The sequence below is a fragment of the Aythya ferina genome (genome assembly GCF_964211825.1).
Source record: "Aythya ferina genome assembly, chromosome: 8".
Classification (NCBI taxonomy): domain Eukaryota; kingdom Metazoa; phylum Chordata; class Aves; order Anseriformes; family Anatidae; genus Aythya; species Aythya ferina.
The window spans coordinates 31370084-31387066 of NC_140304.1; the positions used below are offsets into that span (position 1 = coordinate 31370084).

Consider the following 16983-nt stretch of genomic DNA (forward strand, 5'->3'; position numbering starts at 1 on the left):
GTCTTGATCAGTAGACAGTCACTGTATTGTCATTCTTGAACCATTTTTTCCTCTATGTACTCCTGCATACTTGCTTGAGTGGTTGCATCAGTACAGACAATTCTTGTGCATCCTAGGCACCAAACACACAGAGAAGGAAGAAGCCATTTTTTTTCACCAGCGTCATATTATGAGATTTCTTACTCAATACCATTAAGAGCTTGAAATTTCACCAATGAGAGTTAGTCTGCCACTTCATAACTAATTAATTTCAGGAAAAAAAAAAAAAAAAAAAAAAAAAAGCTATATGCAGCCAAACAGATTTGTGGTCTTTAGGGTAGGCAGCTGTTGGAAAATCTTCATTAAAGAACATGCTGTGAATGAAGTCAATAGAGAAAAAAAGAATCTTTGCACCATGGATAATGCACAGTATATGGAAAAACACAGTTTAAAAAGATACAGAGATACCATGATCAGTGGTCTCAAAATATTTGCTCAGCACTGTCAAGCAACAGCCTTCACTCAATGAATGTATGAAGAAAATGAACATATCTTCAAGAGGCCCTCGTTGCTTCGTCAGGCTGGAAGAGACAGCAGTGGAACCAGCTCACAAGCCAGTTGGAATAGCAAGTGATGTATGTCCCATCAGAACAAATTTGAACATATGAGACATAATGCCATATTTAAATTAAATTCTGTGACGACAAGCATGAAACTTAAGTCAAACCATGCTCACATCAATACTGTACGTACTGCCATGGGATTGCTGTCTTATGTACATTAACTGTAGCTGCAAATCTGCACACTTAACTTTAGTCATCAGGATAGGACAGCACTAACCCAAGACTAATACTTAATGTGGTCCCTCACACACCTTGTGGTTCTATGTTGAAAAAGGAGCTTTGGTGCAAGCTCACTCACAGATCAGTTTAGTTTGTTTATTTATTTATTTCCCTTTGTTTCAAAGCAAGCTGGATCCTTAAGGTTAAATAGACTCACGGTTAGGAGATGGAAAGCAGCACTGAACAATACACCTGAAAACTCTTAGGAAGACCTCTTCCTGCCCTTCTCTCTCTCCCTCTCTCAGTGGGTGAAGTTTGTGAACCGTGAGGCTGAAATCACAGTCTTGGCTCAAAAACGATGCTTAGGGAACAAATGCTGAAGCAGGAATTCATCAGGGGGAGATTAGAGGGGAAAAATAAGTCTTCTAAAAACCAATTAGATAACGTGGAAAAGAGATGTTGCCAGAAATGAAAGAATTACTCCTCAGGTGGGAATGCAGATATACAGATAAAAGGTATTTTCATGGCAAACGAAATAAGAGGGAATTTTCCAGATTCCTCATGCTAAATGCAAGAATCATCTTACCTTGTTCCTTCAAAGAGACAGACAGCCAAGGCTGTTGGAAATGTAATAACGGACTGAGAAGCTCTAGAGATTTGGAAGTAAAACTCTGAATAAACACTGATTAGTAAGCCTCCAATCTGGACAATCTCATCCTCTCCAGGTAAGCTTATATTTCATTAAAAGAGAATAAATATTTGCTGGTTTAAAGACCAAAATACAGAGACTGAAGTGAAGATTTGTATCCTTTGGTCCCACAAAGGAGTGATTATAGTGGGTTTCTGCATTCTCTGGATTGAAAGCAGAAGGTAAAGCAGAGAAGCACTTGTGTGAAAATTGGAGCTGGAAAACTCAGCAATAGCAGTACATGTTTATCCAGAGCATGAGAAATTGTCAAAAAGGAATCTATTATTTGCTTTGCATGAATAAGGGTAGCCAAGAAAGTTGCAGGCCTGGAAATACCCTGTTACATTTGCTTGTTGTTCCCATATTGTTCTGTAACCTACATTCACCAGGAGAACTTTTAAGTGTCCACCTAACTCAAAACACTCCTGACAGTACGGCAGGCAGTACAAAAAGTATCTCAAGTACAAACACATGCTGTTCCCTACGGACCTGACTATGAAATGAGTGCCTTCAATATCTATTGCCTCTAGTTAGGATATTTATCAGACAGCATTTGGCTCGTGGGCAAGATCCACTTTTTCAGTACACCTGACCACTGTCATTACCTCCTCACAAAATGGAGAAATTTGACCATACCAACCTTCTGTTGTTTCATACCGTTTGGCCAAGCTGCTCAAGGTGGCTCTCAGGCAACACCAGGTAGTGCTGGTGGGAAGAGGATGGAGGCCTAGCCACCCTCTGCCCTTGCACTCTGTCACACTGGATATTACGTACACTAAGGTAGCTATGACTTTATCGTCCACATGCAAACATATGGTAGAATAACTGTTTGTAAATTATACAGATTAATTAGACATTCATGAAGGTGAGAGAGCTGCAGGTAATGAGACAGAGCCTCCTATCTGTGACAAAGATGGTAATGTCATAGGAATGCCACTTGTGGAAAAAAAAGCTTCTTGTTCCATATGGCTTGACATAAAACACCATCCCTGGGAGTCTTTGCGTTGAGCTTAGTGGTGTCTGAATCAGTCTTTTTACCATCTAGAGAGTCCTTAGGAATTTTAATGAACTTGATGAAGCCCTGGAGCTTCAGGCTGTACCTGTGAGAAATTCAATCTTGCAGCACAAGTTTGTAAACAGTTTTGATGCATGCACAGTTTGCCATTAAGCAGGTTCCCAAGCCAGCCAAAAGAGACATTAACACATTTGTTCAAAAGAGTTTAAATTGGCTTTAGTTCCAAGATGCTACAATAAACCAAAAATAGTCTTTTTTTTTTTTTTAAGGAAAAAAAAAAAACATCTTTACTGTATTTCAAAATTTTTCAACCAGTGTATTTTTTTGAATATGAATTAATCATCATTGTGTGGTTAGGGAATGGAGTGACAAGGCATCCAAAGCTGAATTTCACCATCTCTGGTTCTGCTGGAGAACCTCAGCAGAAAACCAAGGAAGCAGGGCTTCTGTCTGGGTTGAGCTAATGGAGAACAAACGTCTTTCGGTGAGGAAGCACTAGCTGTGTTTTGAAACAGCACCTCGGAGCACCTCCTTTATGCCCCATCATCTCTGTGTACTGATGCTGTCTTACATTCCCCTCCCCAGACATCACAATGTCTTTGCGGTATGTAAACTCATACCTTTGTCCCAGATATTTCTTTTGCTTGAGACACAGCATTTATTCCAGTGGAACGATAGCAGCCAAACGATTCTCAGCTGTTCGCCTCGCAGAGCAATGCTAAGCCGAGGAGGTCTGAGGATGCTGGGACCAATCTTAAAGCATGTAGTCACACAAACCACATCCTCGAGTTCTGGGAGAGCATGCTTTCTTTTGGCTGCATCTTCAATGGCTATGTTTTTTTTTTGTGGCCCCAAGTCTGTGGGCCTCTCTCTGTGGGCCTGAAAGCCTCTCTTAAAGATGTGATGTTTGTGGAATCTGAGAAGCAATTTTTATCTTGCTGTGGGCTTTCTTTTATAGGAGGAGAGAATATTGCCCCCAAGTCAGTCACTCTCTATCCCATCATATTTCTTCCTGTTTGATCTCTCAAAGATTAAAGTTCAGTATATTTCAGGACAGTTATATTGCTGAGGTAATATAAAATTATTAAAAACAGAGAGAGAGAGACAATATTGTGACTACACATCAAAAGCTCTTCAAGACAAAGGAGGGAAAACTGACTTGAAACTGGAATTATTAGAAGCATCTGTGGTGTCCTTTATTTTCCATTTAACAGTGCAACACATTTTGGAATGTCTTAACTATTCAGACTGGCAACCTGGTACTGCCCTAATTTTCTGATTTGTACCCTAAAACGCGTGGTTTAGCTGATCCTGAAGAGGGAAATCACAGCTGTCGGTTAATGAGCTTTGACCTTGAGGTACAGAGGAATGTTCTGCAATGCTGCAACCTGCAGCCAGTATGAAGAAGTTGGGTTATTTTTTTCCAGTCGGTGAAGGAATTTAAAACAAAACAGAAATATCTATTAGATTTATAAGAAGCACATACATTTTTAAGCCACAGCTGGTGCTTGGAGTACAATGTGCACGTGTTTGTTTGTATACGTGGGTACACATATCCATACACACTCAAATGTTTTTGGTACTTATTTCCATAGTTAAAAAAAAATAATAAAAAAATCCAACAACATTTTGAAACAGTAACTAACAGGAACCAGGATAACATTTATTTCCAGTCACCCTCAGTGTAAACACAGGCGTGTGTACTTGGGTAGATCCAGAGCTGAAGAAGGCAGAAAATGCTGCCTTTATGGTGCAATCTCTAATTTATGTGTCCCTACAGCAGGAGCGGTGCCAGGTTCCTCGGGTCTGGATGCTGGCTCTTGGTGCAGCTGTGGGATGAATCAGCCAAACGAGGAGCCAGACTGCCAGAGTGCTGGGGACCATGAGCAGAATAGCCCATGTTTGGAAAAAAGATCCTCTGACGTGAGATCACCTGCTTTCACACACGTAGAAATCTTCCTATTTTAAGGGCAAAATAGACAGAAAAGGACAAGTGCTCATTCTGGCTTCCTAACAGGAGCCATAATGTGCCCTTCATGCAGCAAGCCCTAAGCTCTGTTTGAGTATCTGCTTTTGGGCATGCCTGGACCTGGAGAGCCCATGCAGTCTGCAGCGTGCTTAATTTGCCTTATTGATGAAGATGTAAATTCATATATACCTTCACCAGGCTCTGATAATGGTGTGTGTGAACATAAGGAACTGCAGAAGAGCGAGAGTCCCTCTGCTATGGCATCACATGGGGAAAACTGGGCAAAGTCTGGGCAAAGAAATGGGCACCTGAGGGCACGGAGAGGATGGGGATGACAGATCGAGGTGGTAAGAGCTGAGGTAGGAGCTGGGTGCAAGGAGGCAGCGAGGGAGACAGGCATGTGGAGAAGACGAGGTAGAGATGGCTGTGGAGGGCTGCAGGGCCATGACTGCCCCAGCGTGGCAGACAAGGGGGGACAGGAGATGAAGGTTGAGGTGCCTCCACAACAGGGGATAGGAGCAGGAATGACCCGTCTCAGAGACAGAGACCCTGCAGGGTGCGGTCACAAGGAAACAGGGCGGCCATGACCGCCCAATCCCCCTGGCAGCACAACATGGCACCCTGAGGCAGGTTACCTCAGCGAGGCCACCTCAGGAGGCCTTGCTGTGGAGACACCGGTTGATTCACCTCTTGATGGGTCACAGACATTACATGGGACTTCTTCAAACCCAGTCCCACCACGGCTGGGCTTGGGCTTGGCCAAAACCTGAAGAGAAGAGCAGAGCCCAGGGAGATGGTGTGGGGAGGCAGCTGCGTCCCACACCCCACTCCCGAGCCCCTTCCCGAGCTCTCCAGAACTGACTGAGTGAAATATTTTCCAGCCGAGCTCTGGGTTTCCCCTGTTTCGGTTGCATTCAGCTTCTCACACCCAGGTTTCCAGCAAATGAAACAAAATCTCTGTCTGTGGAAGTCACAGCGTGTTTTCTTTAAAGACTGCTGTCTTTGTTTTTCATTGGTATTACTCAAAATCATTATGCTGAACCAATGTTGTTTAAACAGATTTCACTGTACACGACTCCGCTCCAGTAGGTCTTGCTTATTCTCAAATTTCACTGTAAACTACAGGAAATGTGATAAGAATCTGAGCAGAGTCCAAATCACAGTTCATTCCCTTGTGCAAAAATCGCAGTGGTTCTGGGTAGTTTCACATCACGAAGCAGGGGTTTAGCTTGGCTCAGGGGTCACCATAGAAAATGTATTTGCTGTTCTGTTGTAGTTACATTTAATACCGTATTTTTTTGTCCCTGATATTTTTATGCACCAAAGAACTTCAGTGCATTGGAGATACTTCTTTAAAAAAAAAAAGAGAGAAAAGAAAAAGAAAAAGAGAAAAGAAAAAGAAAAAGGAAAAAAAAAAAAAAAGAAAAAAAACAAAAAAAAAAAAAGAGAAAAGAAAAAAAAAAAAAAAAGAAAGAAAAAGAAAGGCAATATGTACTTAAAGGCAGTACAGGTGAGATTTACCCTCTTTTTCCTTGTTTCAGGCATTGTTGCCAGACCTTTAAGTGAACACTTCCTGGAAAAGTTAGCAGAAATCCAAGGATGCAAGGACTTTCTCTGGGAAGGTCTCTCATGTTCTTAAAGACAAAGCGTTTGTGACATCATATGCAACTTGCCAGTTTATTTCTATTGTTTAATCATTTTTGATCCTTTCACAAGATTTCTCTGGGAAAAAAAAAGAAATCTCTACATGCAGATTGAAGAGCACAATAATATTCAGTTGTGTTATTATTAGTTATCACTAAAACACTAGTTTTTAGTGCAACTTACTTAACACAGAGCATATTTCGTAGCATGTTCAGGCCGCCCTATGGGATGGATCCACTTCATCTGTCTAACAAAGTCCAACTCCAGAACTTGCTGTTTCCATGTGTTTTGGCTTAACAGTCACTTTCCACAGTGCACAGTGAGACCATGTGGGACTGGAGCTCTACGGATAATGGAGAGGGAAAGGGAGGAGCAGACAGACATGTCCCTCTCCTGACACTGGTATCAATAAAATAGCAGATTTCTCCTCCCTTTTGCTGGTAGCAGCTATTCCTGCAGCTCAGCTGCTCCTTGTCTACCATGCCAGAGACCTGAGGAGGTTTTTATTTTCACTTATGACAATATCTTTTTCAAAAGTTCCTAGGGAATTTGTGCACAAAAGCCTTCTCTAATAGTAGATTATTTCACATTATTTAGGTTGCAAGCGTTCTCATTTGGAATTGAGGTTTGTCCACACGGGAGTCATTGCTTTAACTTTACTGCAGCGTAGGCATAACCCAGGTACCAGCTGCATCTGCCAGTACGAGCCTCACCACGGGTGGGCTACGGAGCCTGTCTGCAGGATCTGGTAAAAGCTCTGCTGAGCAGCCCAAGCTGAGCTCCAGGTTTTTGTGTCGGAGGTGCTGCTGGTAGGTGAGGTAGTCCTGATTGCCCCAAAAGCTTGCAGTCCTTGGGAGGACAACTGCTGAGCAGTGCCAGCCTGACTGTTGTTTACTGTGAAAATGTTTTCCCATACATCAGGGCAGGTATTTGTAGAATGGCCATGGCTGTCTTCAAGAACATCTGTGCTAGTGAGGTAAGGATATTGCTGGACAAGGAGAAGGAGGAAACTGAACAATTAGGATTTAAACATGACTTCACACAGTGACGCTGACTTCTGAAGAAGACGACAATTCAGAACAGTAAGGACCCCAGGCAGATGTACAGCTGCAGCTGTGGAGGATCATGTTTTTAAGGGTTTGTACAGAGTTCCCTGGTGAGCAGAAGCAATGTGAGCACTTCTAGCTGAGAAATGGGTGCTCTTCTTCTTCTGGCAGGTCATTGCCTCTTCTCCCTTGGCACTGTGCTTGCAGAGACTGATAGCTCCAGCAGCTCGTGTTAGGAGTTCAGGCTGCTCGGAGGGCAGCAGGTCCCAGTGGGAACAGAAAAACCCCCGTGACCACGCTGACGTGCTGAGGGTGGGTGGGATTTTGAGCCTGTAAAACCACCGTGAGTCCCAGCCATAACGCAGCATGAGTGTCTTGTGTGCTAGAGTTTCGAAGAGGTCAGATCCAGGCAAAATAGCTTAGGCACATTAGAAAAGACACAAATAAGCAGATGGTCTGGACACTACATTATGGTATAGCAGGAAACAGGGCCAGAAATAGAATAATTATTCCAAACTAGGTTCACATAAGCCTTATCTTCAAAAAAAGACTGTTCTTTTCCAAAGACAGTTGGCTTCAAATGGATTGGATAGAAAGGTTAAAATTGCTTTTGTATATAGGTACAAGTTAGTTTATGCTAAAAAAAAAATCTCAAATTCTAAGGAAGCTGGCCTTTCTAAGTAGCCTAACCATGAAGATTGCACAAGAAGCCATAAATCTGGCGTTTCCTAATTTCTGAGTGCTCAGCCTTGCAATATAAATAATGTTCCTTTCAAACATCGCTTTGTAGGCAATTCCTTTGCAATATAATTTATGTATTTATTTTCTTATCTAGTAGCTAGACTCAGTCCTGAAAATATGCAGACCACTTGCAGAGCTGGATCAAGACTTAACGCTATTATTCGTTTGTATCATACAAAAGCTGCTGCTGTGCATGGTGCAGCACTCAAATACACTGTACATGCTGTATTCCTCCTTGCTGGTGCATAAAGAAGGGTCACACACTGTTTCTCCTGTATTCTGCTATTGCAGCAGCTTGCAGAAATATGGTAGGAGTCTGGTTTGCACGTCAGTGTTCATCTTGCTGACTGCAAACGTGTGTTTATTCACTGCTGGCTGCTTTGTGCCTGTTCGTTCAGCACCTCAAAATAATGCTGGTTGAAGTGACTTGCAGAGGGTGGCAGGAGCCCAGCTGAGGTCAGCATTCAGTTCTTGGTTCAATCCTGTAGCAATTCAAAGCATTTAGGCTGTTGCTGTATGAGGTGGATGGTGTCAACCTAACAGCTCTTTGCCATGGAGGAAAGGTCAGACCTACCGCTTCACTTTTGCCAGCTCTTGTGCTTGTCCAACCTCCTGATGAGCCAGTTTAGCTCACCAAGCTGGCAGAAAACTGTGTAAGAAGGAGGAAAAGTGTGTGATCGTGCAGGGAAGAAAGCATTCCCAGTATGAGGTGGATGATGGCACTACACGGCCAGAAAGGGGCAAGAGGGAGCAGATTCAGCCCTTCTTGTAGAGGTGAAGTTAACAATCAGATTGCTATGGCAATGCCCATATGGGCATGCTGTTAACTAGAAGCTCAGAAGGGTGTGTGAATTCCTGGAAAATCAGAAAGAAGGGAATGAGGAAGATAACTGATATGTCACCTGGGTGGTGTTGCTCTGCCTATCCCCAAGACAAGAAGAAGGGACATCTACAGCAGGTAGGTCTTGCTGCATTCTGCTCTTTCAGTGCTTTTGCCATCAAAATAGGGCTGAAATACAGCAGGCTGGTTGAAACTGTTGAGCTGTTGTTCTAACCTGGCCATTAAATGTCCAAAGGTCTTGGTCAAAGATAGAAATATTAAGAGTTTTTGCCAGGACAGATTTCTCTGGGTAGAAAAAAATGGGCATATTGGGAAACCATATAAATACTCCCAATGGACATTTAAAAATACAATATATATAGGGCAAACAGCAATGATCTTTAGTTCTTTTAGTGTCTAGCAACAAAGTCAGTGTACCTTAAAGCTACACAGCATCTGGATGTTTCCCCTTCATGCAGTGGATCACTACAGTGGGAGGCCACACATAGACCTCCCTGACAACCTTGAGAAATGTGAAGTAAAGTTAGCAATAAGTAACATTTTACTTGCTATCCAGGTGAGGAAAAAGATGGAGTTTTACATTCCTCTGTAAGAAAATGTTAAAATGTGCTTTGTGTAGTAGCTGTGAATTTTAAACTACAAACTCTGGGTTGACTCCAGAGCTTGGGCTAACGGGATCTGCTGGCCAAATTTCTTTTCACTTCTGCATTTGTTGACCACTGGCTCATTTGGCAGTGTCTTGACTCTGATGAAACCAGATGATGAAGTGAAGGGCTGTTATTGGAGCTGTTATTAATGCTAATTTTAAGATAGACCAGCCTACCTCGTTCCTTTGATCTTTCGAATTTAAGCTATTTTAACTCATGTAAGTCAGCTGCTCAAAAGGTTTGTACCCACCCAGTTCTCTGCGCTTCAGAAAAATGCTTTAAAGAAGCTGATAACTTTACTTTAAAGTAAGGTTATCATGTTGCCAATCTTGATCAAGAGGGTTGGGATGAGCCTTAAGATCAGTGCTAATTTAAAGTGTTGTTTCATTCTGCCACGTGGGCCTCTCTGTTTCAGATTTACTGTCCCCCTCCCCCCTTTTTTTTAAGACAAAAAATAATCCAGATTTTTTGTGGAGCAGTCTTTGCCCTTCTTTATGTCCTCATTTCTAGCCCCACTGCCTGCCATCACTTTGAATAATATTATATTCTGCTCTCATAACTGAATATGTCCCCCAGGTGTATGCATGATTTTTCCAGACAACTTCATATTGATTATGAGTAAAACAAATGGCACAAAGTCATGTATCATTTATGGCTGCCTGCAGGGATTTATAAAAGAATGAAGGAAAAATTGAAAGAAGCAAGAAGATTATCTCCTTTCTTTTCTTTTCTTTTCTTTTCTTTTCTTTTCTTTTCTTTTCTTTTCTTTTCTTTTCTTTTCTTTTCTTTTCTTTTCTTTTCTTTTCTTTTCTTTTCTTTTCTTTTCTTTTCTTTTCTTTTCCTTTCTTCTCTTCTCTTCTCTTCTCTTCTCTTCTCTTCTCTTCTCTTCTCTTCTCTTCTCTTCTCTTCTCTTCTCTTCTCTTCTCTTCTCTTCTCTTCTCTTCTCTTCTCTTCTCTTCTCTTCTCTTCTCTTCTCTTCTCTTCTCTTCTCTTCTCTTCTCTTCTCTTCTCTTCTCTTCTCTTCTCTTCTCTTTTTTTTTCAAAATAAAATTAAAAGGCTACTATCATTGTTCTGGCCACAAAGCAACCAGTTTAACAAAACAAGGTCATGTAATTTTACTAATTATGTATGAAATCAGGGCTTTGATAGTTCATGCATTAGAAAGTCATTATTATGTTCATGTTTCTTAAGGTGATGTTTATCCTTTCAAATCCACTACCAGAAAACGCAGCACCTGTGGATGCAGCAGAAATGCCAAAAAAAACAAACAATATATCTTTGTATAGGCAAATGTTTTGCCATGTGTCAGAAAAAGCCTGCACCCAGAAGGTAGCATTGTCTCTCTTTTTGTTTGTTTGTTTGTTTTTGTTTTGTTTTGTTATTATTAATAAATAAATGTTCAGAATTTTTAAAACTCTTAAAAAAGTTCTAGAACCTATTAAACAAGTGAATTTGAATGGTGATGCAATTTTAATGAAGAAGTAGTGTTTTGAAAGAAACCATGTATGGTCTGAGTTCAGGTACCTGAGCTTACAAACGATGTGGTGGTGAATGAGACCAGCAAAATCTGTGGGCTCTGGTGAGCACAGCTGAGAGGGAACAGGGGGACGGGAAGCACTGATACATTTGCTGTGACACACCAGCTGGTTTCTCGACCCTCCAGTGCAGCCACTCAACAAATACTGGCTTTATTTCAAGGAAACAAACAGAAAACAAAACTGTCTATTCAAACCATTCAGTGAAAGCAGCCAGAAACCTTAATTCAAGTCTCTTTCTCCTTCCCTGCTCAGATATTTCTGGAATGAAGGAAAAAACCTTCTTTCCCAAAGGAAAGTCCCTAAAAGTTCTCCGCCTCCAGAAACACCTCTTTCTGCCATTCCTTCCTGCTCTGCCCTCAGAGGAGCCCTTTAGCCAGGAATCCCGATCCTTGTTGGTTCCCATACCAGGGGCATGGTGCTTCTCAATACAGTGGGGCAAGCTCTTCTCCAGGGGTTGTAAAGGATGCTGGTGACACACTTTTAGCACACTTTTAGGCTGACCAAACCCAGTGCTTCTGTTTTACAGTGCTCAGCCACCAGAATGGATGGCCTGTAGGGCAGAAAAGTGTCAAGAGGCTGATCTAAAAGAAGTTCCCATCGTTCTGAAAGCAGGCAAGCTGTGCTCTCAGGCCACCATAACCACAGGTCAGTGGCCTCTCCAAGTTCCTTTCCCATGTTCTTGTTATATTCTGCTGGGGGGAAATATATTGAATGTAAATGGGAATCAACCCCTACCTCTCTCCAAATACATGAGTAGTTTTTGCCAAGATGACTACTAGAGAGGGGGAAGGAGAGCAAATTCCTGCTCTGTTACAAAGTCAGCACCGTTTTCCACTGAACAGATTCCCAATATACAGTGTAGGAACTGGATGAAAAATGATTTAAAAGAACCCGTGTTCCTTTGCAGAACTCCCTCCTGTTGAGCAGGACTGGATTTCTTCTCTGAAGTTTCACCAGCCAGCTCAAGGGTCTTCTCCTGGTATTGCCAGGTAGCAAATTACAATGAATGTTGTGATTTCACTGCCACTGTTTCAGAAAGAGCAACATAAGTCCAGGATGTTTTGGGTCTGTACCCTAAAGTGAGCAATTATTTTCTTTTTCCTGTTAGTGAATATTTTCAATTATTTAATTTCCTATGGAGACATTTGGCAAGCAGTTTCCTTCCCAGCTTCTGCCAGTAACTCTTGTTCCTAAATGAAACAAGTTCTTGGCCTACAGGAGCACAGCCAGGAAATTTGTCATTGTTGGGCCAAGTGATATTTTTATTTGACCTAATCAATGATATTTATTTCAGGCAATACATATTTTAAGGTCATTTATTATATTAATAAATAGCATAAGGAAACCGGTGAATTCAATATATAAATATATATATAGAAAAAACTAGGTCATTTTCATGATGTATTTCGTTTTGTACTTCTAGGGTTGTACATGGCATCACTGTTGAAATATTTTGAAGCTAACTTCCAAACTAGCAGAGGGAGCCAGATTCTGTTTCTCAGTTCAGTTGCCTTTGCCTCCCTCCAGAATTTGGCAGCATTTGGCCTGCTGACAGTTGTCTGCAGGACACGAAGTGCTCAGCCCCTGTAATACTAGTGCAGTGGATTCTTAACTCATTCTATTTCCAGACCCAAGCGATGTGGAGGTGTCTGGGACGTTAAGGATAAAATCTTGGCCCTGCTAAAGTTAAATTCTAATTCACTTTGGTGAAAACAGAATGTCATTGTATAATTTTTGCTCTGTGTCAGAAGGTGCAGGATCAGACTGCTTACAAACCCCAAATAAATAGCTTGTTTGTCTTCAGAATACTTTTTATCTAGCTGTGCCTTCAATGCTCAGGTACAACTTCCCCTGGTTTCATCACGAATTCCAAGTGTGGAATGGAAGGAAATTGAAATCTGTAATGGAATTGTTTCCTTTTATGGGCACAGCTTTAAATATTGCTAAAAGCAAAAGGCCTCTGGCAAGCAGTTTTTGACATTTTACAGGAGTACCATGGCAAGGGAGGTTGGAAGGATATCAAAGAGACAAAAATAATGTTGATCACTGAGTGCAAGGCTCCATGTTTTTTTCATAACTGGTGTCTTCCTCTCACTTTCATTGGTACTTCCTGAAAAATAATAGACAGTAGTGGGATCACGGGGGATTTCACAGTTCAGACAGTGGGTGACTCAGTGTTTTGTTATGTATAAAATTACATCGGTCCAGTATGTTTTGTTTACAATTTAGTCTGCCCCCCCAGTCAACTATTTTTATAGAAGCAGGAGCAATAAGAATGAGATAATGCAGAGCTTTAGGAGGGCGCCAAGTCAGACAAAGCTGGCTAGCTGGGAGTAGACAAGAGTCTGGGGCAAGTTTGCCAGGTTTTTGGTGGAGGCCAGCGAAGGGGATGCAATTTTTTTATTTTCCTCCTTCCCATGAAAATACCTTGCTAAATAACCTTCAGCATTCCGAATTGTTTCAAAAGAAGTGCCCCAAGATGGGGTTTGGTGAAGTGGTCAGTGCTGGCTTTCGATGTTCTTGGCAGCTGTTAATTTTATGGTGATGGGGCCTTCGACCAGCCCCACCACCCCAGGCTGCTTGCTGCCCTGGGCTGTCCCACATCCTGGCGAAGGAAGAGGCTCATCCTGGACAGTTAGATCACGTCAGCTTCTAGGGGACCCTGAGACTTTCTGTTTAAAGGATGACACTCCATGGGACTCTCACCCTCTCTAAAATGGCTGTGGTCCTGCCTCCTCCCTGACCCGCAGCCCTGGGGCCTGCCTGATCCTTCAGGGTCCCAGCTCAGGAAGCCAAACTGGGAGAAAAAGGATCCTTTTTTGTGTTTTATTTTCCCTTAGTTTTTGATGGTTTCCCTCTCAGTTCACAGCAGGATCAGATGAGCCCTGGGGAGGGACAGAAATGCGCAGACAAAAGCACAGCAGAAGGTGGGGTTACAGCAGCACTGGCTCGGACTCTCTAAAGCTGCCAGGAAACCAAAGGTTCCTGTTTGGCCTTACCTTACATAGGCTGCAACTTCTCTCACTTGGTTTAGAAGAAGATGAAGCAGGGATAGTCTAACCAAGGCAGGAACAAGGCTTGCAGTGTGAATAGCCCACCCAGCAACGTGAAGAGCCATGAAGGAATCACAGTTAAATAGGCACTTTGCTTCACTTATTTTCAGTGTTTGTGTAGCAGCCTCGAAACTAAGAGAGAAAACCCAGGCAAAAATGCCAAGTAGATTTTACAATACTCTACCTAATGGCAAAAATATTTCTTCCCTTCATAAGATTTGCTTTTTAAACAATTTTAAGCAACATTTTATTTTCGTTGGCATAGAAGGAGAGGACAGAATGGTAAAAGAATCCTTGCTTTTAGCAGCAGCAATGAGCAGACATACCAGTTTCTTGTGAAAGTTTCTTGCGCTCGTTGGAGCTTTGTTCACCTACTCCTTTCTGTCATTTGTCACCCATAAGTACTGTAAAAGTTTTAAATGAGCTTATTTGAGCAAGTTCTTTTGTGAAAGTTATACCTGAGACTCTGTGTTACAATTCTGTAATTCCCAGTAACTTCTCCCTTGTTCTGTATTTAAGTTTTCAGAGGGATTAGAAGCATTTCATCTGAAGATTACAACAGGACATGGTCTAGAATAGCTACATCAAAAGCAAGAGAGTGTTTGAACATTCATGTAAGTTGATATGCTTGTTTTAAGAAACAGAACATAATGGACTTGATGCCATCCTCATGTCAGATTTACCTTTGTGTATCAATTCTGATTGTACCTGGGTTGTTTTTGCAAACCCGTATCCAAAATTTCCAGTCAAGATTATGTGTTGAGGTGCACCCATGTATGTCAGGACCCCGTGTCAGTTTGCACCTGCTAGGGCTCAGGCCTTTGTTATCTGAGTTGGAGTCAGGCAATGTGCTGGCTGTGAGCAAGGCCAGGACAGCCTTGGGAGTCTGAGTTTGAACTGGACACCATGATGCTGAGGAGACATTCATCACAGATATTAAAGCATTGAGACCTGAGGAGAAATTTGTGTATGTATGTCAGCTGTGGTCTTTGCAAAGACCAACATTCTTCTGTAGGATTTTGCAGTACCTAAGTTACTAACCAAACCAGGTAATTAGTGATGATTTACGAAGGTTTTTTATCAGCTTATTATTAATCTGGGTCTGTGGCATGAGGGTTTCGTCATTATTTGTAGTACTGTATGGCAAACAAATAGCAGGCAATCCCCATTTGGGGTTTTCCTTCTGCCAAGCAACTCAGTGCTAACTCTGTACTGCCCTGGGAGGCCAAATCTGACCAGTTCTCTGTTACCTGGGAGACTGGGGTGGTGGAGGGTGAGGAAGCCACGCAACTAAAGGCAAAATCTCAAGCAGCACCCACCTGTCAGACCCAGGTAGCTGCTAATAAAGCTGCCCCTGGTGCTGAAGTCTCCAGTGTGCTTGGGTCGGGGCAATCCCACCAGCAGAAGCAGCTGGGGTTCAGAAGCAGCATATCCAAGAGGAATTACAGTGGGGGTTAAAGGGACTAGATCATTCATCCCCTTCCTTCCCTCACACACTTATACGTGGTGTCCACATTGTCTTTGAAGAGGTCTGTTCGTGTGAGGCCTCTGGAGAGTGTCTGAGCTCCCTGGCCTCCTGCAGAGCTTGAGGTGGGGACACAGCTTTGAACAAAGGCAGCTGCCTGCCCTTCCTCTCATCTTCTGGTGGCTTTAGATGTATCAGAGCTGCATCACCTGTGGAATAATTTTGAGAGCCCAAATAATCCACTCGCAGGCAGAGGCGACTGACTGGTTTGACTGTGTGTGTGCTGGGTTGCCACCTCCTTAAGTGTAAGTGAACAAATTTAATCCTAAATTACACTAGGAAGTGTTAGGGTGATTTCTAGAAGGCACCAGGGTGATTTCGATAGAGTTCCTTTGAATTTGCCACCCATAGATGCGAGATCAGATGTACAGCATGGGGAATATATTTAATTACAGTGCTCAGCAGTAAATCGGTTAAGTCCTTGTTGAAATTCATAGGAATATTCATAGTGACTTATAATAAAATTAAATATGTGTAGCAAAGTATAATAAAAATGGTATTTTATTATCAGCACTGTAAATATCAGCAGAACTTTTGCAGTGAATGGTTTTGGAGAATTTAATGGCTGGTCTGTAATTCTATCTATATGTAATTTTCTGTATTTATGCCATTTTAGTGTCTGAAGACACAAAATTTGTGGGGAACTCCTGTGGCTGGAAGGCAAAAAATGTGAAAAGAACAGAGGACTGGGATGAGTATACAGAAGTTTACATTGCTGAACATTTACACCTGGGGGTCTGTAAGTGCAGTGGCAATGTTTGAGTGTCACGGTATTTACAGAGTCTGGATGTTTGTCCCTGTGAATCCTGAAGTTGTAGCAGCCCTCATCTTTTCTTAAATGCCCCCCCTTAAGTCCAGTGTTCCTCTGTGAGGTGCATCTGCTGGGGGGACCTGTGGTAGCCTGTAGGACATTTGTCCATCCGGCAGCTTCACTGGGGCTCTCCGTACCAAACACAGCTCTGACTGTGGAAATAATTCCTTGGTGTAACTGTTAAATTACACGCTTCAGTTTTGCTGAACATGTGATCAAGTTTCTTAAATTCTGTTCTTGAATTCTTCTGTGAGTCAGTTTGTGGAAAAAATATAGGGAAATCTCAAAGCCAGGATGCTGCCTTGTCTCACGCTGGTAACTAGAGTTTTCTTTCTTATTAGTTCTTATGTGGTAACTCTATAATGGTTCATAAAAACAAAATCCCATTTCCCTCTGAATTCCATTTGTTTTCAACATCAATTAGAAAGATAAGGGCTGCTTCATTGAATTTGAAGGACAGCAAGTCATGGATTTAAGTGGGGAGGATTTTTTCTTTCACAAGAAGCACCTAGAGTGTAGGGTTAATTTTCCTTTGACATACTTTCCTTGTTTTTATTTCCTTTAACAGAACTCCTTTGTTTTATATGTTTGATAATTGTTTCATTATGTAGTGGCACACCATCCTACAGGACTCTGCAAAATGCTCCAAACGTCCCTTTTTGCGCGTACAGCTCCAACAACCTGGACTTGTTTTAGGATGGTG

The 16983-nt window shown here is 42.1% G+C and overlaps 1 long non-coding RNA gene across 2 annotated transcripts; it reads left to right on the forward strand.

Moving 5' to 3' along the window:
* The first annotated feature begins 1371 nt into the window (after window positions 1–1371).
* Window positions 1372–16135, forward strand: LOC311441036. 2 transcript variants are annotated; one of them, XR_014695755.1, is made up of 3 exons: window positions 1372–1486; window positions 14464–14558; window positions 16086–16135. It is a non-coding gene; the product is annotated as an uncharacterized lncRNA (long non-coding RNA). The 2 variants fall into 2 exon arrangements; XR_014695756.1 differs by lacking the exon at window positions 1372–1486 and adding an exon at window positions 7265–8822.
* Window positions 16136–16983: the final 848 nt, after the last annotated feature.